Source organism: Lutra lutra, chromosome 12 (genome assembly GCF_902655055.1).
Source record: "Lutra lutra chromosome 12, mLutLut1.2, whole genome shotgun sequence".
Taxonomy (NCBI): domain Eukaryota; kingdom Metazoa; phylum Chordata; class Mammalia; order Carnivora; family Mustelidae; genus Lutra; species Lutra lutra.
In genome coordinates, this window is record NC_062289.1 from 74,236,533 (window position 1) to 74,260,864 (window position 24,332).

Genomic DNA, 24,332 nt, shown 5'->3' on the forward strand with positions numbered 1-24,332 from the left:
TTTAGAAAAGCAAAACGGAACAAAACTAAATGACAGCTCAGAGAAGTTGAGGGATTTAAATCACAGAGCTGGTTCGTGGCTAAGCAGTATGAAAGCCTGGTGTTTCTAATGCCCCAGCAAATGGGTTTCTGTTTTATTTTCCTTCCTTGTATCAGGCTTACTCTACTTAATCTCCCTCCTGCAGTGGAAAGCCTTTGAATTTTTGACAGTTTCGTATTTCTAAAAGCAGTCCTGATTAAAACATCTTTAATTGAAATAAGAACAGTGATTAAGGCCAACCTGTCCTTGTGTCTGCGCGTTTATCCTCCTCACTGTCCTCTCTGTGACTTGTGACTGGACCACAGAAGCGGGAGCTCAGCGGGTACTGGAGGGAGGTGCTCATTTCATATAATCGTGTTTTATTTTCTGTTGTTTCACGTATCACGGTGTGGTGTTCTTAGTTCTTTCATGTCTCTTCTCCCTTTAGGCCGTGCACTCCTTGAAGGCCTGGCCCCAGGCTTAATGAGTTTCGATTGTACCCCCTAGCACAACATAAGACCCTCAGAACGCTTTCATTAAAGGTGTCTGTTTGGGTAGCATGTTGACGACACTGCATCTCTCTCAGTGCCCTCAATGCCACCCCATCATCTTTCCCACCCCCTTCTACCCCCACCCCAACTCAGGATGAAAGTAGTTGTTCTAGAATCCTAGTTGTTAGCAGGAAAATTTGGAGCCTCGTGATTCATGCTTATGTTTGTCTTTTTAAGTGTCTGTATTTTGAGAGCTAGTGGTCATTGTTATTCTTTGTTCATTTGGACTGTCCTCTATTTTTGTTTGTATCTTTGAGTTCAGTTCAACGATATTGATTTCCTTTTAATGGAATAAAAACCACCTCAGATCTTTCCTGCATATTGAAGTTTTGTCTTGGTGTTCAGGAGAGGCAACGCCACCTAGTGATTCGGAGCTCAGGCTGGGGAGTCAGAGGGGCACAGGGTCTCTCCTGTCCTCCCCGCTGGGTTATCTCTGGGCCAGTCGTTTGGCCTGGATAAGCCTCAGGTTTTTCCCAGGCTATTAAAGCCACAGCTGCCTCGACTACATCATTACGATTCTAAACAGCAGTGTGTTCCTGGATTGTTTTCTTCTTCGATCATCCATGCAGATGGAGAGATGGGCTTCTGCCAGGATGGGCATCTTGATGGTGATCCTGGGTAGGAGGAAAGATACAGAATCTCACACTTTCAACCCTCTTATTTTATTAGTTATTAAAGCTTCCCTTGTGCAAATACTTGTAAACATTTGCTCAGTGTTTTTTAAAAATTTGTGGCAGAAAGAGATTTATTGGACCATTTGAAGATTTTTGGATCCCATTTCCCAAGAGTCTAGCAGTTCATCCCTTTACCCATTATTAAACATTTATAAAAGTGGAGTTCTGACAGCTTTTTACAATATCTTGAGATTATAATGATTTCTGTGTCAGACATTTGTTTGCTTCAGAGTCTGCCTGGTTGATACTCTAGTTCATTCCACAGACTGAGTGAGAGAGGGTTTAGGAGTGTGGTGATTTTAAAATACAATTTCCCTGACATTCTTTCCCTCAAAAAGGCGAGTCTAATTCTCCTTCCCTTGAGTGTGGGCCATTAAAGATGCCCTTCTAACCAATAGAATATGACAGAAGGGAGGCTATATGACCTCTGAGGCCAAGTCATAAGAAAGATACAGATTCTGCCTGGCTCTCTCCCACTTGGGTCACTCACAATGGGGTGGGGGGAGTCAGTGCCACGTTGCAGGAATGCTTAAACTTCGTCTCCTTGTGGAGGAAAGAGGTGGTATTCCCCCCTCAAACCAAGAGGGGCCGCCAGGAGAACTACTCATTGCCTCTGAGGTACTTGTAGGAATGGGAGGCATATTCTTCAAACAGATGTCTGATTATGTAGTGAATTTGCTGTCCCGCCCTTTGTGTCTTCCTGAGAGGGAGAGGAGAAGGGTGGAGATGGGCCAGTAGCAGAGAACTGGCACTCTCCTATTTGGCAAGTCACACACACACACAGATTTCCTGTGGACCAAAGGGTATACAAGTTAGCTTAAGACAACTCTCCAGAACCCCTCCCAAGAGGGCTTCTTTTGGTTGAGCAAACCCCAGCAGCATGAGACTGCGGGGTGTAAGTCTATGTGTGGGACCCGAAAGAGGGTTCCTGCATCAGAGATTGTGCAATGGGTAGGTCTCTCCCCAGAGGCTCCCAAAAACTTACATAAGACTCCCACAAATGGGGTCAGCATTTGAATGCCTGAACAAAGGGCAGCGATAGCCAAGAAAATACTGGCTAAGTAAGGGTCTCCTGGCCCTTTCTGTGCCCTCCTAGCCCAACACACTAGATCGAGGGAAGAGAGAAGCAGCTCTGTATGAGCTGTTTCCCAGGAGAACCTGGACAGACCTTTCTCTGTGTTGCTTATGGCTGAAGGGACAAGCATATCCCCAGCTTCCCTGGCGAGGCTAGGTGACTGCTTCTAGCTACTAAAATATGCGGCCGTGGAAAATGCCCCTGTAGTTCCTCAGTGTCTGTTTTCCTGCCACAGCCACTGAGGCGGGGATGGGGGGGGGGAGTGCAGAACAGAGCCTCCCGCTGACTCACCTTGGACATCCAGAGTGAACAAGGAACAGTCACGCGGCGAACTTCTGCGACTGGAGTGTTCTCTGTGACAGCATAACCTCGCCTGCCCTGATTACTACAAGCAGGGGCACGGAAACAGAATGCCCTCCTGTTAGATGTTTCCCTGGACATCTGGAGCTCAATTGAGAAGTCAGGTCTTGAATCCCAGGTCTGTGCAGCCTGTGCCTGGCCTTTGGGAGCAGTGCTGCCCTGAGCAAGGGTGGGAGCCGGTAGGTGACTTTTCTCTTCCCTGCCCCAGAGAAGATAAGGAAAGAAAGCAACAGTAAGCGTTTCAAAACCTTGATAGAGGCTGGCCATTGCTGTGATGTTTGATTGCATTTTACAACAGTAGTAATGGGCAACAGACTGTAAAAGGCAAAAAGTCCCCGAACTGGCCCTTCGCAGAATAGTTTGAGGAGCACAGCTTTATAGTATATTCCGATCAGTCTCAGATATAGTTAAAAGAGTAATCAATTTTGGAATGATTTCTTCATTGTATTTACTCCACATATCTATTCTGTTCTTAAGGCTTTTTGATCTCTCTTTTGAAATGACTGATAACACTTAGTGTAGTAATAGCAGCAGCTGTGCAGTGTAAATGCCTGTATTTCCTCCCCTTCCCTTTCAAACCTGGCTTCATCTCTTCAGTCCTCTTCCTCTCAGCTTGTCTGTCTCCTAAAATCCCATTTACTTTGCAGCCACCCTACATCTGGCTTCTTCCCCCACCTCTATCACCACCCCCTCCACCTTTCTAATAAACTTCTTTTGCTAAAGTATCCAGGGATCTTCTAAACTTTTCCTGAAGCTTCCTTTCCTTGAACTCCTCACCCTGTCTGCCCCTCCTGACACCTTTCCTGGGACTTGGCTTGGCTTCTAGAGTTCCTCTTAGTCCTGGGGTTCGACTTTTCAACATGAACTCTGCTTAGCAGAAACTGGGAATACATCATCAGGAGAGTAAATTTTTAAAATTTAGCTCATTAATGGATTTAATAAGCCATCGTGCATATTTGGTAAAGAATCCTTTTATAATGTGAATAAGCATTTTTTTTCAAATGTAAAAGGTAAGGTTTTCTAATTATAGCTATTTTTTCTTTTTAAAGGAAGTCATACTGGAAATCAAATACACACACTGAGTAGCATGAACTGATTCACTCTTAACTTCTCTTCATCCCAAGGCATTATGAAACTGTCTTCATTTTAAGACATTTCAATTTCATTTGATTTGCTTTAGTCATCACTTACTGAGCTCCCCCTTGGTTGAGCACTGGGCACATTAATTCTTTATTCGGGAGGTGAAATGACTTGCTTAGGAAGTCTAACTTCCATTTCTAGGAAAATGAAATAGACATAATTTTCCTATTTCTTCCACTAGGGAGGACTAAAAACTCTAGATATTCTATGTAAAACAAACATTCTATGTAAAACAAACATAGCTTTCTCTCTCAGAAAGGTAGAGGGAAGAAGGCAGATGAGCTAGGGACCTCAGGACGCAAGAAACAACATGATGGTGAGTTCCCTGGTCTCCTTTTTGCTTCGTATATCCCTGACTGGACAGTGCAGAAACCAGCAACCTGGAAACACCAATGGGTGCAGATGACTCGCAAAAAAAAAAAAAAAAAAAAAAAAAAACCCAACAACAACAACAAAAAACCATGAGAAAAGCTTACTCTTCAGCCAAAAACTCCCATCTACCAAGACAGAAAACTTTTAGACAATCTGCTGTACTCCAGCCAAATACCACAGGAAGGAAGAATTGTGGCTGCACCCACATCAACAAAGGCTAAGTGGAGAGCCTGAAATTTTTATCCTTGCCAGACTATAACAGGACACCCCGACTCACCTGCTGGGGTAGTGCCAGAGAAGACAAGTGAGAAGCCAGAAATTTTGTCCCTACCAGCTGAAACTTTCATCTCCCGCCCCCATCTCTGTAAGAGCAGAAGCCATGTAAGGACCCTAGATTGCCACTCATACCTGGTGGCAGCCATGTTTTCTCCCCTCCCCTTCCTGGGGTGGTGTCAGAGAGACATAGTAGAGAGTCAAACCTTTCATCACTAATCAGTGGTAATGAGGCCACTATTCCCTTGCATCCCCAAGTCATTGGGTAACACATGTTGAGTCTGTACTTACACCCACACCCAGCAGTAACAAGGTACCCCTCCTGTCTCTTCTCTGAAGGCTTACTGGAGAGTCAAGATGTCTACCACCTCTCAGCTAGAGAATAGAAACAAGGTCACCCCACTCTCATGGTATCAGTAGAGGCCATCCTACCCTTCCCAGCCAGAGTAATATCAGTGGTGGCCTAAACTTCCACGCCCATCCAGCAAACAAGAAATGCCTCTTCCATCCTCTCAAATAAAACTAAAAATCCTGGATATGTAAAACAAACAACACTCAGAAATGTAGAGAGAAGAGGGTAGACCAGCTAGGGACTTCAGGGCCCAGAGAACAACAAGGGAATGAACTCTATATTAATGAGTTCCCTCAACAGAAGCTAAGTGGAGAGACCTGCCCCCATCCAGCAGTGACAAGGTGTTACTCCTGTCTTTTCTATCAAGACACAAGGTTGAAATAAGATGCAGAATCTTAACAATATCCAAAAAGATGGAGTTTCAATTGAAACTCACTCATCATCCCAAGAACCAGGAAGATGTCAAACTTAATGAGGAAAGACAACTAGTAGATGCTAATGCCAAGACAAAACAGATGTTGGAATTATTTAACAAAGATTTTAAAGCAAACATCACAAAAATGCTTTAATGAGCAATTGTGAACATACTTGAAACAAATGGAAAAAATGAAGAGTTTCAGCAAATAAATAGAAGGTATAAAGAAGAACCAAATGGAAATTTTTAGAACTAAAAAATACAGTGACTGAAATAAAAGCTCAACAGATGGGCTCTACAGCAGAATGGAGAGGACAAAGGAAAAAAAAATCAATAAACTTGAAGATAGAACAATGGAAATTACCCGGTCTGCGCAATAGAGAAAATAGAGTGGGAAAAAAAGAGAGAGAAAAGAAATAGACTGAGAAAAAAAAAAAATAAATAGCACCTCAGGGACTCTCACATGGGACTATAAGGAAAGATCTGACATTTGTGTTATTTGAGTCCCAGATAACTAAAAAAGAACATGTAGAAATAGTGGCTGAAAATTCCCCCAAACCAGCAGGAAATGTGATTTTACAGATTAAAGAAGCTGAACAAACTTCAACAGGACAAATCGTAAAAAATTTACACCAAGGCACATCCTTGTCAAACTTCAGAAAACTAAATACAAAGGAAAAAACCCTGAAAGCTACCAGAGGCAAACAACACATTACCTATAGGGGAAAAACAATTCAAATGACAATGAAATTATTGGAAACCATGGAGGTCAGAGGAAGTGGCATAACATTTTTCAAATCCTGAGAGAAGAATTATTTCAACCCAGAATTCTGTAGCCAGTGAAAATGGAAGTTAATACATTCTTAGTTGAAGGAAAACTAAGAGAATTTCTCCCCAGCAGACTTACTCTAGAAGAATGGCCAAAGGAAGTGCTCTTAACAGAAAGAAAATGCTGAAGGAAGGAATTCTGTAACATTAGGAAGGAAAAACATGATAAAAGCAATACAGGTAAATACAAAGGATTCTCCTAACAGCAAGAATACATATGGAAGAACTCAACAACACTATCAACCGACAGGATCTAACATTTATAGAACACTACATGCGGCAATAGCAGAATACATTCTTTTCAGGCACCCACAGAACATATAACAAGGTAGACCATATCCTGAGCCATAAAACAAACTTCAACGAATGTAAAATAATTGAAATCTGAATATGTTCTCTGGCCATAACAGAATTATACTAGAAATCAATAAAAGAAAGGTAGGTTGAAAATCTCCAAACACTTGGAAACTAAATGCACTATTAAATGACAAATGGGTTAAAGCGAAAGACTTTAGGAAAATGAAAAAAAAAATGCATGAACTGAATGAAAATGAAAATATGTCAGAATTTGTGGGAATCAACTAAAGTAGTGTTGAGAGGGAAATTTATAGCACTAAATGCTTGCATTAGACAAGAGGAAAGATCACAGATCAATAACCTAAGCTTCCACCTGAAGAAACTGGAAAAAGAAAAGCAAAATAAACCCCAAGCAAGACAAAGGAAGGAAATATAAAGGTAAGAGCAGAAATCAATGACATTGAAAACAGAAAAACAATGGAAGAAAATCAGCAAAACTAAGAGTTGGTTCTTTGAAAAGATCTATAAAATTGGCAAACATGAAAAGAATTGCCAAACGTGGCAACACTAACAAAGATTAATAGAAGGCATGAATCACTAATATTGGGAATAAAACAGGGAATATCATGATAGACCCTGCAAAACACAAAAGGATAAGGAAATATAGTGACCACCTCTCTACCCATAAATTTGACATCTTACATAAAATGGACTAATTCCTTGAAAAGTATAAGCTGTGACAGCTTACCCCATGTGTACTAGATAATTTGAATAGCCTTTTAACTGCTAAGCAAATTGAGTTCTTCATTAAAAGCTTCTTCAAGAAGAAATCTCTAAGCTTAGATGGTTTCACTGGAGAACTCTACCAATCATTCAAAGAAGAATGAACAGGATTGCCGCAATCTCTGCCAGAAAATGGAAAGGAGGGAACACTTCCCAGCTCATTCTAGAAAGCCAGTATTACCCTGATGCCAAAAACATTTTATTTTTATTTTATTTTAATTTTTTCAAGATTTTATTTATTTACTTGACAGAGACACAGTGAGAGAGGGGGAGGGGGAGAGGGAGAAGCGGGCTTCCCACCAAGCAGGGAGCCCAATGCAGGGCTCAATCCCAGGACCCTGGGACCATGACCTGAGCCAAAGGCAGGTGCCTAATGAGTGAGCCACCCACGAGCCCTTGGCAAAAACATTTTAAAAGTTATATGCACATATATACATGTATATACAATGAACATAGATCCAAAATTCTTAACAAAATATCAGCCAATAGAATTCAGCAACCCACCTGGGACACCTGGGTGGCACAGTTGGTGTAGGCGTTTGACTCTTGATTTTGGTTCAGGTCGTGATCTCAGGGTCTTAGGATCAAGCCCATGTTGGACTCCGCTCAGCAAGGAGTCTAGTTGGGATTCTCTCTCCCACTCCCTGTGCCCCTCCTGCTTGTGCTCTTGCTCTCTCAGATTTAAAAAAAAAAAATAAAAAAGAACTCAGCAACATTTAAAAAGAATTATATATCATGGCCAGAGGGGTTCATACCAGGAATGCAAGACCTGCTCAATATTTGAAAGTAAGTCAGCATAAACCACCATATTATATCAACAGGCTCAAGAAGAAAAATCACATGATCATATTAACTGATGCAGATTGGAAAAAATAAAAACAAAATATCGGATAATTCCAAATACAGTGAGGAGGTAGAGCAATTGGAAATCTCATACATGGCTGGTGGGAAGGCAGACATGGTATTAGCTACTGTGAAGAAGGTTGGTTCGCCATATGACCCAGCAATTCCACTCCTAGGTATTTATTCTGGAAAAATAAAATCTCCATACTATCTTTACAACTTTCTGTGAAAGTATAATTACTTCAAAGTAAAAGATTAAAAAAAAAATCACTGAGCCAGCTAATTTTGGGATTGGGATTGAGAAGAGCATTCTTTTTGGTCTTATCAAAAGTTTGGGGGATGCCTGGGTGGCTCAGTCAGTTAAGTGGCTCCCTTCAGCTCAGGTCATGATCCTAGTGTCCTGGGATCGAGTCCCACGTGGGCTCCTTTCTTGACAGGGAGCCTGCTTCTGCCTCTGCCTGCCTGTGCTCTCTCTCTCTCTCTCTCTGTCTCTGACAAATAAATTAAAAAAAAAAAAAGTTTGGTTACCATTCTGAACCCTCAAAAAAACAACTGATTTTGCTCATGTAGTGTCCGAGTGCCAAATCTTGATGCCCAAACTGGTGAACTCTTCTAATTCTTCAACCTGCTTGACTTCCGGAAGCACTTGGCGGCATTTTGCAAAAGCCACTGGCATATCCTATAGTTTACTACATTTGTATTTGCCAAAGAATTTGAAATGGCCTCTGCCCTTTGGTACAGTTAGCTTGCGACCTGAACCAAGCTGTTAGTGGGGTGCTTCCAACCACTGTTGGTGACACTTGAGAAAAATCAGAATCTTAGTGTATATTCTAGTATGAAAAGGATCTTAGAACCATGGGATGTTAGAATTGAAAAGGGTTTTTATAAAATGTTGTTTGGTCTAACTCCTTCCCTTTACTGATAAGAAAACTTACTTTGGGGGGCATCCATTGACTAACCTGAGATCACACAACAGATTCATGGCTAAGCCAAGAGAAAAACACATTTTCCCATGACCGTGGGTCGGTTTCTGTGTAGTAATGCAGGTCCTATTGAGGTAGCCAGGCTGGAAGTTATGCTTATGACATCTGTGGAAATGATTGGATGAGTAGCTGTGAATACCTCTCTAGTCCCTCTCAAAAGGGTTACCTTTTTTTTTAAAGACTTTATTTATTTATTTATTTGACAGAGATCACAAGTAGGCAGAGAGGCAGGTGGGGAGGCGGGGGGGGAAGCAGGCTCACCACTGAGCAGAGAGCCCGATGAGGGGCTTGATCCCAGGACCCTGGGATCATAACCTGAGCCGAAGGCAGAGGCTTTAACCCACTGAGCCACCCAGATGCCCCCAAACTACACTATTAAAATGTGTAGTTTTATGGGGCAACAAATGTGTTAGTGCCTCATGGATTCTACCCTACCACTCTCAACAATACACATTTACACACTGGAATCCAAGGACCCAATTTGTGCAGTTGATATTTTTGTATCTTCTCATTCTCTTCTTTTCTGTTGTTGTTGTTTTTAAATTGCATGTAGATGAACATTTTTCCTTTTCCCCAGTGTGTGACCCTTGGAGACTATGGTCACAGAGATGTCATAGCACTAATGGTCTGTCTGTAGCTTATTTTGCATAATGGCCACAATTTTATGAAATCAAAATTTCTCTGTCTTTTGAATAATGAGTGGTGTCTTCCCCCACTGTTGTTTTACAGATTAGTCCCAGGACAGAAGAAAATATCAGAACAACCAATTGAGTATTCAGTGCCATATAATAAAAATTATAATAGCTACCATTTATTGAGCACTGAATCCATACCAGGCGCTGTGCCCTTAATGTGCCTCTCAATCTTTAGAACAACCTTTTGTTGTAGGTGTTATGACCCTTTTATGGATATGAAAACTGAGGCTTAGGGAAGGTAAGCAGTTTACTCAAGGTCACAGAGTTGGTACATGGTAGAATATAGAAATCTCATAAAATTGATCAGGGAACTGGTTTTTAGCCAAGAAAATATTTACCTTAGAGAAACTTTGTTTTTTAAGCTTATAAACAGAACCAACCCTCTCACATAATACCCAATTATCCGATATATCTTTTAAGTTAAAAAGGCTTTCTTGGATCTTTTTACTCATGGTCCTTGCCTGAACACCCCCAGCGCCTAACACTGAATCATATCCTTATACACAGGCACCACCTGTGTGTGTGTGTGTGTGTGTGTGTGTGTGTGTGTGTGCCGCGCGCGCATGCGCACATGTGTGTTGGGTATCCTGGCTGTTGTAGCTGTTGTCCCAGAGCACTGAAATGCCTGTTTCTCTGTGGTGGTGAAGTTGTATTCCCCAAAAAAGCAGAATCCACAGGACTAGAGGAAGCTCTGTAGAAGTGATCACCAATTGAAGTGAGTCACTCCATTTGTGTAGCAAAATGGAAATCCAGGTTTTCCAAAAGACAAAGTCGACTTTCAAGGGTGGTTTTCAAAATTATTTTACATAGACACCTTAATTAGTCAGCTGTTTTTCTGCATCGAAAATAGGACTTGGTTTCTTTTTTTTTAAAGATTTTATTTATTTATTTGACAGAGCGAGAGAGAGATCACAAGTAGGCAGAGAGGCAGGCAGACAGAGGGGGAAGCAGGCTCCCTGCTGAGCAGAGAGCCCGATGTGGGGCTCAATCCCAGGACCCTGAGATCACGACCTGAGCCGAAGGCAGAGGCTTAACCCACTGAGCCACCCAGGCACCCCAGTAGGACTTGGTTTCTTATGCCCAGTTTTTTCTTTAAACATTTTTTTTAAGATTTTATTGATTCTGGGGGGTGGGGATGGGAGAGTAGTAGAAGGAGAGGGAAAAGCAGACTGTTTTGAGCATCAAGCCCTACATGGAGCTTGATCTCAGGACTCTGAGATCATGACCTGAGCCAAAACCAAGAGTCAGACGCTTAACTGACTGAGCGGGTGTCCCCTTATGCCCAGTTTGGAGACATATTTGTATGTAAAACTGGATACGTATGTATAAAACAAAAATTCCACTATCATGCGATAGGGCACACACAGATTATTTTAACATAAGATTATTACGCTAAAACAAAACTATTGATGTTAGGAAACACCATTGTCGTTACAAAGACAAAACGGGTTAGGTTTCTGAAGTATCAGAGAAGCAATTTATTGTCACTTTGCAAATGTGGTGGGAGAAGCCTAGAGCTCCTTGGAATTAGTAATGGATCTTCTGCTTTTCCTCAGGAGCAAACAAAGGGAGAAATATCTTTAATTCTTGGGAAAAAAGAAGGGCCAGTGTGTTTTCGGTGCTCTTGTGATCCAGATGTGTGTTCCTGAAGTTGAATTTGATGCCGACTAATCGCAAAAAGGAAAAGACTGTAAAGAGAAAAACACTGAGCTTAAACCTTTAAGCTTTTTATACAGGATCTCTGACTTACATTGGTTTCTTTATAGGTGTTAAACTTGCTATAAAGTCTTTCAAAATAAAAATATTTGACGATTCAAGAGAGTAGGTATATGATGATATTTCCCAAAGGTCTGTTAAGGAGATACTAGTAGTGCTTCACTGCGGTAAAGAGCTCCCCCATTTACAGTCTTGGTACTCAAAGTGTGGCCCTTGGATCTGTGGTATCTTATCTCCTGGGAGCTTATTAGAAATGCATACCCTCAGCCCCACCTCAGACCTGGGAAATCAGCTTCTGTATGTTAACAAGGTCCCCTGTGATTCTGATCCACATTAAGGCTTGAGAAGTCTTGGTCTGCAAAGTACTTTTATGTGCATCATCTCCCCTGCCAGTGTAGCATGAAGTGTAGCATGAAGTGTAGCATGAAGATAGGAGAAAGTGATATTGACCTTAGTGCATGCAGGAGTCATTTCCCCTGAGGTGAGGGAAATAATGACCGAAGCAGTTGTCATTCCTTAAGCCCCCACTTATGCACCAGTCACTCTGCATAGGGGACCAGATTCATTTATCCTCACCACACCTCAGGAGGGAGGTATTATTAGCTGCATTTAACTGTTGAGGTAAACATAGCTCAAGAGGGGAAGTAACTCACCCAAGATCACACAACCAAGAAATGCTAGAGCCTGGATAATTCCCTATTCTCAGAGGCCCTGCTTTTTGCAAGTATTCAAGAACATTCTGGAATGAGAAGGAATAACTACAGTGGACTTCCGTCTTGGCTGCATTTTAGAATTGCCTGTGGGGCATTATAAAACACTGATGTCCACTCGCCTGTCTTAGTGTGTTTGAGCTGCTATAACAAAATATCAGAGACTGGGTAGCTTATAAACAGAAATTTACTGCTTATAGTTCCAAAGGGTAGAAGTTTGAGATGAGGGGAAGTCACCTGGTTGGCTCAGTTGGTAGGGCATGTGACTCTTGTCTTGATCTCAGGGTTGTGAGTTCGAGCCCCACATTGGGTATAGAGATTACTTAAAAATAAAACCTTTAGAGAGTAAAGAAAAGGAAAAGGGACACCTGGGTGGCTCAGTTGGTTAAGCGTCTGCCTTCAGCTCAGGTCATGATCCCAGGGTGCTGGGATCGAGCTGCAAGTCGGGCTCACTGCTCAGCAGGGAGTCTGCTTCTCCCTTTTCCCTGCTTGTGTTCTCTTTCTTTCTCAAATAAATACATAAAATCTTAAAAAAAATAAAGAAGTCTGAGATGAAGGTGCCAGCATGGTTGGGTGTGGTTGGGTGACCTCTTTCCAGGTCATAGCAGAAGGGACTAAAAGGATCTTGCTGGAGACTGTTTTATAAGGCACGAATCCTATTCATGAGGGCTCCACCCGCATGACCTAATCATCTTCCAAAGGCCTCACCTTCTAATACCCTCACCTTTTGGGGGTCAGGGTTTCCACACATGAACATGGCAGGGATGCGAGCTCTCAGACCATGGCACTCACCCTCAGAGGTTCTGATTTAATTCATCTGGGGGCTGGGCCTGGCAATGGGATTTTTAAAAGCTCCCCATATAATTCAAATATGTTTTCCAAGGTTGAGACCCACTGGTTTGCAGACAGACTAGATGGCTCTGTGTTTGCCCTATTGACAGGACCTCCATCGGGGGACTGCTCACCTGCCTCAGTTCACTTGTTGAGCAGGTAGACTTTGAGACTGCTGGCACTGAGCATGCCGGGGCAATGAGATAAATAAATACCTAAAGCATTTCATGCATTGTTAAACACAACAATCGCACTGCATTCAGGGAGAGAGATATTGGCCACTGAGATATGGCTAAATGTCTAAAGGCAGATAAACATATTCCGCTGTCTTTATGATGAGCACAGGTCTCCTATCTTATTCCTTAAACAGCCTGGCCCTCAGCTCCAAGCTTACTTAAAATCTTGTGTGTAAGTCTGCAAGTGGGTCTCAAGTATTAGGCACAGAAATGTTTAAAATAGCAAAATCCTAATCCTCTATCATTTGGCGACAGGATCTGTCTGTGTGCTTTACAGAAATACTTCATTTACTCGTTATCTTACCGTATTTCTCAGGGGAGCAAACTGAGGTTCAGAGAAAGTAAGCAATTTGCCGGAGCTTTGATTCAACCCAAAATAATGTCAAACAGCCCATGTGGTTTCCATACTTACTAATAAAAAGGAGAGACTAACTCTAAAGAGTCACACTTTCTAATAAGAGGAGAATCTAACCCAATAGAGTCAATCCCTGGGAATTCAAGTTAGTTCAACAAAGACTTCCAGAGGCCCTGATGTGAACCAGACACTGAACTCTAAGAATGAAGAAGATAAGGTCATCTGCCTCACAGAGCTCGCAGTCTTGAAGGGTAGACAAATGGACAGAGTGGCAAAGCCCAATAGATAATGTGAGCCACGTTTGTAATTTAAATTTTTCTAGCAGCCACATCTTAAAAGGTAAGAAAAGGTGAGATTGATTTTAATAATACATTTTGTTTAACAATACATTAAAAATATTGTCATTTCAGCATGTAATCAATATGAAAATTAATGTATTTTATATTCCTTTTTTCCACCAAGTCTTTGGAATCCTGTGTTTATTTTATTTTGAGAGAGAGAGAGTGTGTGTATACATGCACGCAGGGCAGGGGGAGGGCAGGGGAAAGGCACAGGGAGAGGGAGAAACTCAAGCAAGCTCTATCCCCAGCATAGAGCTCCAGACGGGGCTCGGATCTCATGACTTGAGATCCAGACCTGAGCAGATATCAAGAGTCTGATGCTTAACTGACTAAGCCACCCAGACCCGCCCCCCACATGTATTTTATAACACATCTCAATTCTGACTAGCCACAATTCTTTTCTTTTCTTTTAAGATTTTATTTATTAGAGAAAGTGAGAGCAGGAGCTGGTGGAGGAACAGACTCCCCGCTGAGCAGGGAGCCTGACCCAGGGCTCGATCCAGTGACTCTGGGATCATGACTTGAGCCAAAGGCAGCCACTTAACTAACTGAGCCACCCGGGCGCCTTTGGCAGCACATTTCAAGTGCTCAGTAGTCACATGCAGTCAGTGGCTACCATATCGAACAGTGCATGTCTAAGGAAATGTTGAGGAACTCCTGTGTTTATTGTTGAGGAATAGGGGTCAGGGGGGACTGGTTGTTTGTTGCTACCATTTTGTACTTTAAAAAGTATTTAAAAGCCCCACCTTGGGGTGTTCCTTAAGTTGTATCTGTACACTCAGTGAAATAATGTAGTTATGCTTCTTAGAGACCCTCTGCTGTAAATGCTTTCATTTATCAAAATTTCAGCAAAATGACTGATTCTGACTTGGACAGTGTTTCTCAGCCCAGCCTAGAGAAAAGTTACCTGTGTCTCCCAGGCCTTGTGACCTACTGGTTCTTCCCATGAGTAACATACTTTTTTTTTTTTTTTTAAGATTTTTGTTTGTCTGACAGAGAGAGAGACAGCGAGAGAGGGAATGCAAGTAGGAGGAGTGAAAGAGGGAGAAGCAGGCTCCCCACTGAGCAGGGAGCCCGATGTGGGGCATGATCCCAGGGCCCCGGAATCATGACCTGAGCTGAAGGCAGACGCTTAATGACTGAGCCACCCAGGTGCCCTCCTCCCACCTTTTTTTAAAAAGATTTTTATTTAGTAACACACTTGTAATAGGGCTCGACTTTGTAATGATTATAGTTATATCAAACCTTTTAAGGATCAATCCAAACAATAAGTGTTTTACTTTATTAGAAGATTTTTGTAAGCTGGCAAGATCACAAACTGTTCTATAGAATCCCCCTTCTGGGAGATGTAAGGCTTTCAGTGAAGAAATGATTCAGGATACTAGATCCCCCTTCAGGAAATTCATCCTGCAGATAATAGCATCTGAAAAGCTCTGAGAAGTCCTGTATTAACTTTGCTTAATCCAAGGCTTCACATACAGTTGACCATGGAAGACACATGTGTCTCAAGACATCTGTCGCATCTCATGGGACACAGCTGCTCTGTGGAGCAAGGTACGGAAAACACAAAACTAGATGATTACTTTGCTGTGACCCCATATTAGACGTAATGGCAGCCCTCCCCACTAGAAGGGTAAGGCATAGAACCTTTCCTTTTTCAATCTAAATTTACATAGTACAGGCACTAGAGAATGACTCTTCAGGTCAACAGACCTCAAGAACTGCCATTATTTTTGTGGAAATACTGTGTTCGCACCTCTGTATTTAAGGGAACTGTTGTAGAGAGTGGGACATGAAGAGGAATATGGAACACGGATTAACCTCCTGCCCAAATGCTGGATTATAAAACCCTGGAAACCCATAGCTCCCCATGGCCAAGCCAACCACAGTTACATTTGTGATTTTGATCCATCGGCAGGGTATATCCAGAGTCCAGACTAATAAGTAGATTAAACGGTTTCATGATTAGATTACCTCATTGTATTAAGGAAAGGCCACTCATCCTTTTGGGGAACAAGGCTTGTCCTTCACTGGCCACACCTGGTACCATGTCGTTTAAGAACTGTTATCAGGCTGGCTTTCCTTATTTCAGAAACCCGGGGACTCCGGTCAGTGTAGAAAACGCTCACATTTGCCTCTCCGCAGAGCTGAACTCATTCTCTCTCTCCTCGCCTCTGCAATCCACTCTAGGACAAGGTGTTTGCTCTTCTGTCGTGTGTTGCTTTCTGCCTCAGGGGTACAGTGTCTTTCAGTAACAGAATACAGTGACTTTGCTGCTTTTTAATTTCCTTTTCCCCAGACCCTCTAAGGATTGTAGACAGGGATGTGCAGTCTCTAAGCCCCAAGTGTGGTATTTTTTTTCACCTAATTTATGCAGATGCCTCATAAGAGAACGCTCATCCTTTTGTTTCTTACCCAGTTTTTTGTAATGAGCTATGCAACATCTTAAAAATTGAACGGATGGGTATGTTTAAAGCATTTTTGAATTACTTATAAATTCATTTGTATGCCAAATAGATTTCATTAACTATTTAAAAAAAATCACCATTAAGCCAATTAACATGTCTTATTAGTAATTGGTGACAAACATTTTTTTCAGACCGACCTTCATGAACTATTGCAGATAAGCACATATTGAAAAAAGAAATATGAATCCTCTTTTTGTCAACAAACATGGTACTGATCTGTAGTAAGTTCAAGGTGGGAAAGCACTTTTTATCCCCCCCTCCACTTGGAAGAAGAGACTTACGCAGCATCAGTGGTCCTCAGAGCACGGAGCTACTCTTGGAGGCTTGTGTATTGTTTGCAGGCATCTTCGTTCCTGTGCAAAGTCCCCTTTGCTGTGATCCTGCCTCTCCATTCAGGTTGTGAGCAGGCACCTTGTGTTCATCATCTCTTATCCCTGATACCCACTGTGGCACTACAGTAAATGTTTGCTGAAAGAATGATAAAGGCAGTTTAGCAAATTATGTCCAGGCCAACAGAGATGAATAAATCAAGTTATTTTTCACTCTGGAGGGCTCTCAGGACCTGATCCTAAAGAGATGAGATAGGAAACAGGTACACACTAACAGTAACCAGCTGTCTGACTTTGAATAGGTTGCTCCCTTTCTTTGTACTTCAATTTCTCCATCTGGAAAATGAATGATTAATAACCTCGCATCCCTCCGAGTAATACTATAAAGATAAAGGGAAGAGAGAGATGAGAGCATAGTGAGCTCTTTGGAGGCAAGATCTATGTACCACTCAGTCATCATAATTGCCACTGCTATTATTTCTCCAGGGTGTGCAATGAATTCATTTTACTCCTTTGAAGAACGTGGAGGAGAGCTAGCTGGAGTGGAGGGTTCATACTGGTGAGACATGTAAGACTAGGCTGGATAAGCATTTTAGAATCCATCTTTTCAGGATTGGGGAGCCTGTGGGACTTTGTCTTAAAGAATTACCTTCCCCCACCCTAATCCCAAATTGATGAAGCGAAAGCCTGAGACACCTGGAGACCCATTACTGGATCTCAGGTGAGCAATCAAGAGATGATTTAGTCACTGGGCAGGGACACCTGGGTGGCTCAGTCACTTAAGCAGCTGCCTTTGGCTCAGGTCATGATCCAAGGGTCCTGGGATGGAGGCCTGTGTCAGGCTCCTTGCCCAACAGGGAGTCTGCTTCTCCCTCTGCCTGCACCTCCCCCGGTTTGTGTGCATACTCTCTCTCTCTCTTTCTCTGACAAATAAAATCTTAAAAAAAAAAAAAAAGTCACTAGGCATAGATAGTGCCTCCTTAAATTCCACCTTTTCTACCTAGATCCTGCTCACAGAAGCATTGGTTTATTGCCCAAATGCTCTTAGGAGCTATCAAATATACTGGTTAGGAACTTGAAATTTAGAATTGGACTGCCTGGCTTCAAATCCCAGCTTGCTACTTTCTAGTTGTATGATCTTGGGTAAATTCCTTAACCTTTCTGTGACTCATCTGGAATGTGAGCATAATTACAGTTCTTAACTCATATGCTCTTGTGAGAATTACATTAACACATATAAAATACCTAGAACAGTGCCTGGCACATTGTAAGTTCTCAATAATTTTAGCTATTGAAATAGATATTACTATATAATGGGATTGAGCGTGACACTATCTTTATCATCTTTCTGTCATCTGACTATAGATCCGAGAACGGGATTTGGCCAGCACCCAAGCACATGGAGAATGGGGCCAAATCTCACTAGAGCACAGACCATTATTTATGAGTAGATATTAGATACAGCTTGCTTTATTTATTTAAAGGTCAAAAAGGAAAAAAAATAGAAATGGAAAATTGCTATAGAATAAGGGAGAGACAATGTTGATTCTCAGAAGGTAAGCGGACCTCTAAGAATTATCCACTGTGGTACGCCTGGGTGGCTCAGTGGGTTAAGGCCTCTGCCTTCCTCTCAGGTCATCATCCCAGGGTCCTGGGATCGAGGCCCGCATCGGGCTTTCTGCTCAGCAGGGAGCCTGCTTCCTCCTCTCTCTCTGACTGCCTCTCTGCCTACTTGTGATCTCTCTCTCTGTCAAATAAATAAATAAAATCTTTAAAAAAAAAGGAATTATCCACTGTAAGTACTAAGAGAAAGGTTTACAAGTTTGGCACCCTTAGTAGGTACAAAAAGACATGAAATAGAAATAGGAAATCATAAGGAGAATGCAGGCTGATGTGGTGGGAAAAGGGTCAGATGCAAAAGAACATGGGTTATTGAAGGAAGAATTGCAAGGAACCTAACAATGTAAAATCTGCAATAAAGGGTGCTCGCTTCGGCAGCACATATACTAAAATTGGAACGATACAGAGAAGATTAGCATGGCCCCTGTGCAAGGATGACACGCAAATTCGTGAAGCGTTCCATATTTAAAAAAAAAAAAATCTGCAATAAAGGTAGAACTGAATGTAACTGATACAGTGGGAAACTGAGTCAGTGTTGTGGGGAATAAGCTCTGCTAGAATATAGAAGAAAAGAACAAAGAGATGAAGACAGGAATTAGGAGGTATTAGCATAGGGCTTAAGGGTCTTCTTTTTCTCATCTTGCTCCCACACTTCAGTTGGTTGGCTTGTTGGAAGGTGGCTTCTACTGCCAAGAGAAATTTGAATCTGCCATGTTTCTGTCAATGGCCCTTCTTGGGTTCCTTGACCAATATCAGGAAATGTGTTTCTTTCGCCACATCCTTCACCTCTGATCTCAAATGGAATCTCTCATCCAGTGTGATACCCTGAAAGACTTAACTGATATTCTCCTGAGCCAACACTTCCTACGAAGGCTTAGTTACTTTTACATTGTGAAAACACCGTCAGAAGAGTTACTGAACTGAAAATGTTCTTTTATTCTGTAACGCAGAGCTTAGAGAGCAACATAATGGCCATTTTCATTACCAAGACATTTGAGAAATGATAGTTTACATCCTTTAAACCCATATTAAATGTCCTAATGGTAAACAAAGACCTACTGGCAGATATCTGTCATCAAAATCCTTTTTATCATTATCTTCCTTTAAGGACCTGGTCTTGTTTTAATTATGTTTAAAAATCCGTACATGTAATATGATCTCAATATATAACCCAAACAATTGACACCAACACAGAAACAGATTGTCAGGAACTATGCTAGGATGTTAGCAATGATTATTTCAGACCAGTCACTAAGTAAGGTAGAGTTTTTCTGTATTTCACATTTTCTGCATTGAATATGGTAACAGCAATCCTTTGGCGAAGAAACAGGAAATCTGATATAAAAGGCTTAAACAAATAGGGGCTTATTTTTCTCACAAAACGGTAAATGTGAGGTATCTGACATTGATTCAGAGGTTAAGGATGACCAGGCCTATTACTGTGCATTTAACTCTCCTGGCCTTCACTCATGCTGGTCCTTTATGCTCGTCCTCGTGGTCACATGGTGGCTGCTGAGCCTCCAGGCATCATGACTTGTTCACATCAGAAGCCTGACATGCTAAGCCAGCTGCTTCTGTATCTTTTTACTCATTTCAGAGAAACAATTTTTCTAAAGATTCAGAAGCATTTTTCTACAATGCTAGCACACTCCTGCTTTTGTCTGCTGACCACAATAGTGTCACTTGACCAATCCTAACTGCAAGGGAGACTGGGAAAGAGAATATTTAGCTTTCCAGCCCCACAGGCAGAGGCAGCTAGGGAGAAAGAAGAGAGTTGAAAACCAAACTTTGCTATCTTCCAGAAGGATTTTTGAACATGTATTATTTTTATAATTGAAAAAACATTTTTGAGATTATTATGTTCAATTTTTATCATTATAGAATCTGAATAATGTAAAAATTTGCACACCAAGAGGATGCAAAGAAAACCACAGAAGCTATAAAACTGTCTGCTCTGGATATTGACACTGATAATATTCTGCATTAGTGTTCCTGTATGTAATCAGAGGGGGAGAGATTAGGTGGTTCTTTTATTTATATGTACTTGGAAGAAGTGGTTGGCCAGATAGACAGACGGGGACCCACCCTTTCCTGATGTAGTAGGGCTGAGATATGTCAAGAACTGAAAAATGTTCTGAGAAGCCCGAGTTTCAGTGATTTCTTTGGGTTCCTCTTACCCCATGAGTCTACAGTTTGAATAAAGGAGGTAAATGAGGTTTCAGATTTAAAGCAGTTCACAAGAGCTTTCTAGTAAGACATGTTTAAATATCATCTCTGTGATATGCACGAGTGAGTCAGCCTCAGGAGCCTCTAATTTCCTAAGTAAATCCCTCTCAATTAAGCAGAAAGGGAAGAAAAACTGAAAGCAGTAAATGGATCACAGTTTTAATCCTATCTTCCTCTTTTCCATGTTTTTGAAATTGCCCTCACCAAAAGCCCATGTACTAATAGAAAAATGAGCAGAATATATGAATCACTTGTTTTGATAGCATTATGCTTAATCTAGCTAGAACACTTCACACAATCATTGAGTTTGAGTTTTCTATCCAGTGTGAATTTTTAAAATGAAGCTTTTCAGACCCGATTGCCTTGGGAAAGCAGATTTTATAATTTGTTCTCCAGCCTGGCTGGAAAATCCATCTGTCTTTGCAATTGAATTTGCAAAGTGAAATCATTTTTGAAGGGCTGTTCTTTTGGCTGGCTCTTCTGCTGCTCCTCCCTTTCCCTGTCTGTTTCCAGGGCTCCCTGTTGGTCTGGGTACACCATGCCATCCTCGCCTCCTCTCTGGGCCGAGGGAATGATGCATCCCTGGGGGATGGGCTTTGTCCTTCCCCCAGATTGCACAGCTGAATTCTGCACCCGTTGCTGCCTCAGACCCTCAGAGGAACAAAGTCATTCAAGGGGAAAGTGCCAGGCTGGCAGGCAGTGGGCTCAGGTGAGTTCAAGTCTTAGCTCTGTAACTTTATGACCCTGTGGCTTCAGTGAGTGTTTTCAAAAGCAGACCTGGCCACCCTGCTTTTTGTCCTTGAGTCAAATAATTTAATGGAGACCCAAGAACTTTGAGAACTGACAAGTGTCATGAAGTGGCTTTGAATTCTGTTCCACAATTCTACAAACATTTTTGGAAACGTAGAGTTTTAGGTTACCTGAGGTCTGTCCATCCAGTAGGCAGTTAGATTTAAGAGACCAATGCTTGAGAGAGAAGTCTGAGCTGGAATTGCATATTTGGGGGCCACAGAGCTGGTTTTTGGTGTCAGGTATTGAATCCGGTCACAAAGGAGAATTTTGTATAGGATTGTCATTTATTAGTCTATTACTATTTTTATTACGTAGTAAGGGCTCCCCTCTCCCTTTTTAATTATCCTGATGAAATTGGGAGGCAGCCCATATATAGGTATCCTTTATTTTTTTATTATTTTTTTAAATATTTTAAGTATTTTTTAAATTTAAGTATTTTTACTTAAAAATTTTTACTTTAAAATTAAGTATTTTTAAAAAATTTTAAGACCTGATCTGAGATCAAGAGTTGAGTGCTTAACCAACTGAACCATTTTTTAATGTGCCCCCATTTAAAAAAAAATTTTCTAACTTTTAATTTAAATAATCCCTCCACCCAACATGGGGCTCGAACTCATGCCCCCAAGATCAGGAGTCCCAGGCTCTTCTGACCAAGCCAGTTAGGCACCCTTATAGATGTCTTTTCATTTATCTTTTCAATGAATGACATTCCACAGGTAAGAAACTGGTGAAGGCAGTTGGTCAGTAAGCCAGATTTAGAATTAAGGATCCTTGTTTCATGGTGTTTTGCTTAAATTATTGGATATCAGTCAAAATACTCCCCAGTTAATTAATTTTCATGATTGATTTTAACAACTTCAGCTGGATGACAGGACAAAAACAAAGTTGTGGGTCGTTTTTTCCCCCTCAGATTATTAATTAGTGCCCTGGTGTAAAATCACCCCAGAATATCCAGTGTTTCTCAGCACGATGTACTGGCATTTGGGTGTGCGATAGTTCTTCATTGTGCTGGAGTCTTCCCACATGGTGCAGGCTGTTGGGCACCCAGACAGTGTGACAATCAAAAATGCCCCATCTCGTATTCAAATGTCCTTGGGGAGGGGGGAGTCTCCTCTCTGACATGCAGACACTGAGACCCTTCAGGAAATGGGACCCATTCTCATGTCACCTGCAAAGCTTGACTATAATATTCTCAGAGCCCATAATTTTGCATCCTTCTTGGATGAAATGAGGTGTTGCCAAGTTCCCTTCGGTGTGCTCACTTTGGAAATATGATGGCATCTAAGACCTAGAGCAAATTACACTCTGTAGTAAAATAATGGTAGAAGGAGTGGCCTATTTTGATTTTGTTATTTTATAATGTTGAGGACTATGGTCACTGAAGCTGTATGGAATAATCCTGCCCCCTAGAAAACAGAGTGTCATACCTCGTCATTCACTTGTATTTGATCTTCCTGATTATCATCCTAGGTAGAGGCAAACTAGAGGCTAGGAAAAGTACTTACTTTCTTGAGAGCACGAGACAGTGAAGAGGCAGGGCCAGGAATAGGGAGATTCCAGTTCTGGTCACGGCGTCTGTCCAGCGTAAAGCACTGTGTCAAGCAACGGGCACTGCAGGGTTATTAAAGCTGGTAGGACAGGGCCCACAAAACACACAGCAGCAAAGTGGAGAAATGGCAGGCTGAGGGGGTAGGCAGATTACTGAGGCAAAGTCAGCTGAGCACATAACAGATGTAAGAGATTTTTCTTTCTTGCTTCTCTATTATGTGTTTCATTCTATAAAGGATTTTACTTAGCTTACCTTATCAAATGATGATGCTATAGGAATACAAAACCAAGATCAGGGAATAAAAGTAGGAAACCAAGGTCAGGGAAAAGAGCCCAAACAGAGGCTAACATGGTTGTTGTATTAGAGTTTCATATTTAAGTGAGAGTTTCCTTGTGGCCAAAGCAAAAAAAGAAACACGTAATTCTTATTACCCAAAAGATGGGAGCATAGAATTTCTCAGGGGAAGGAAAGCTGAATCCTAAAAGAAATTTTTCAAGAGACATTTTATATATGGGATTATGGTAACAAAACGTATAATGTAACTAAAATTTTAGCAGCGAAGATTATAATAGATTTCAGGGTGCTTTTTCTAATAATAGACTTGAATAAAAAAATCAACTAACCCTAGGGCATTAAGATGAAACCTCAATTCACTGAAGCCTGTTCAGTGTGGGTCAAGTTCATTTGGCTCAGATTTATAGATTTCAGTGGTCTCACTTGATTCAGGGCTGGGATTCAGGACATCCAGAGGTGTGGATGACTCAAAAGTGCCTCCGGAGACTTCTATTAATAGGTGTCTCTCCTCTGACACGGACTTTCTTAGGACAGTTGAAAATTGTAGGTTAGAGCAAGGGCTTGGAGGCTTGTTATTGGATGGTATGTCCATGATGATGTGCTGGGGTCTGGTACAGTAACAATAGTCCCAGATCTTAGTGGTCCAAAACAAGAGAGTTTATCTTCACACACCGGCTACCAGGTTCACATAACACTCAGGATGCACCTCACTAATCCCGCCTCCCATGGCTCCATCTTCTCCAGCAGCACCATCTGGAACACATAGCTTCTGTAGTCAGTCAGGCAGGGGAAGAGAGAGCAGGGAATATCGTAGTCCAGCTCTTAAGTGCTTCTGTCTGGAAGGAACACATTGCTTCTCCTCATATTCCGTTGGGCAAAACAAGTCACTTGGCCGCGCCTGACTTCTCCTGAGTACGAAATACGCATCTGGATATAGAAGAGAACCAGAGCAGGGAACAGGAGTAAAGGCTCCCACAGTTGGGGGAGGAAGGCAGTCCAAACCAAGCAAAGCGGATGAAAAAGTCAGGCATACAAGGCAGGGTGGGGCCGAGCAGAAGGGCTAGCGGGGCTGCTGCTTGGCTGGGATCGCATAGGGAGCACTGGGCAGGCATGGCTGGCTTGGCGTTGGACTGGCAAAGTTTGTCTATGCCATTTAAAATGGGTCCATGCTTTTCTTTGCTGGCCAGAGGGACTCAGACAGTTTTC

The 24,332-nt window shown here is 41.8% G+C and overlaps 1 protein-coding gene and 1 non-coding gene across 8 annotated transcripts in view; both read left to right on the forward strand.

Moving 5' to 3' along the window:
• TTC28 (tetratricopeptide repeat domain 28) overlaps positions 1–24,332 on the forward strand; it is a 638,777-nt gene that overhangs the window by 489,937 nt on the left and 124,508 nt on the right. The window contains exon 1 of one of the 7 annotated variants that reach the window (XM_047697792.1): positions 13,700–13,846. The exons of the other annotated variants lie outside the window; for them this stretch is intronic. The gene's annotated coding sequence lies outside the window, so the exon portion shown is untranslated. Of the gene's footprint in view, positions 1–13,699; positions 13,847–24,332 lie in introns of those variants that run through there. 7 annotated transcript variants of the gene reach the window in all.
• On the forward strand, positions 18,628–18,734 carry LOC125082730 (U6 spliceosomal RNA). Its single transcript, XR_007122057.1, has one exon. It is a non-coding gene; the product is annotated as a U6 spliceosomal RNA (small nuclear RNA).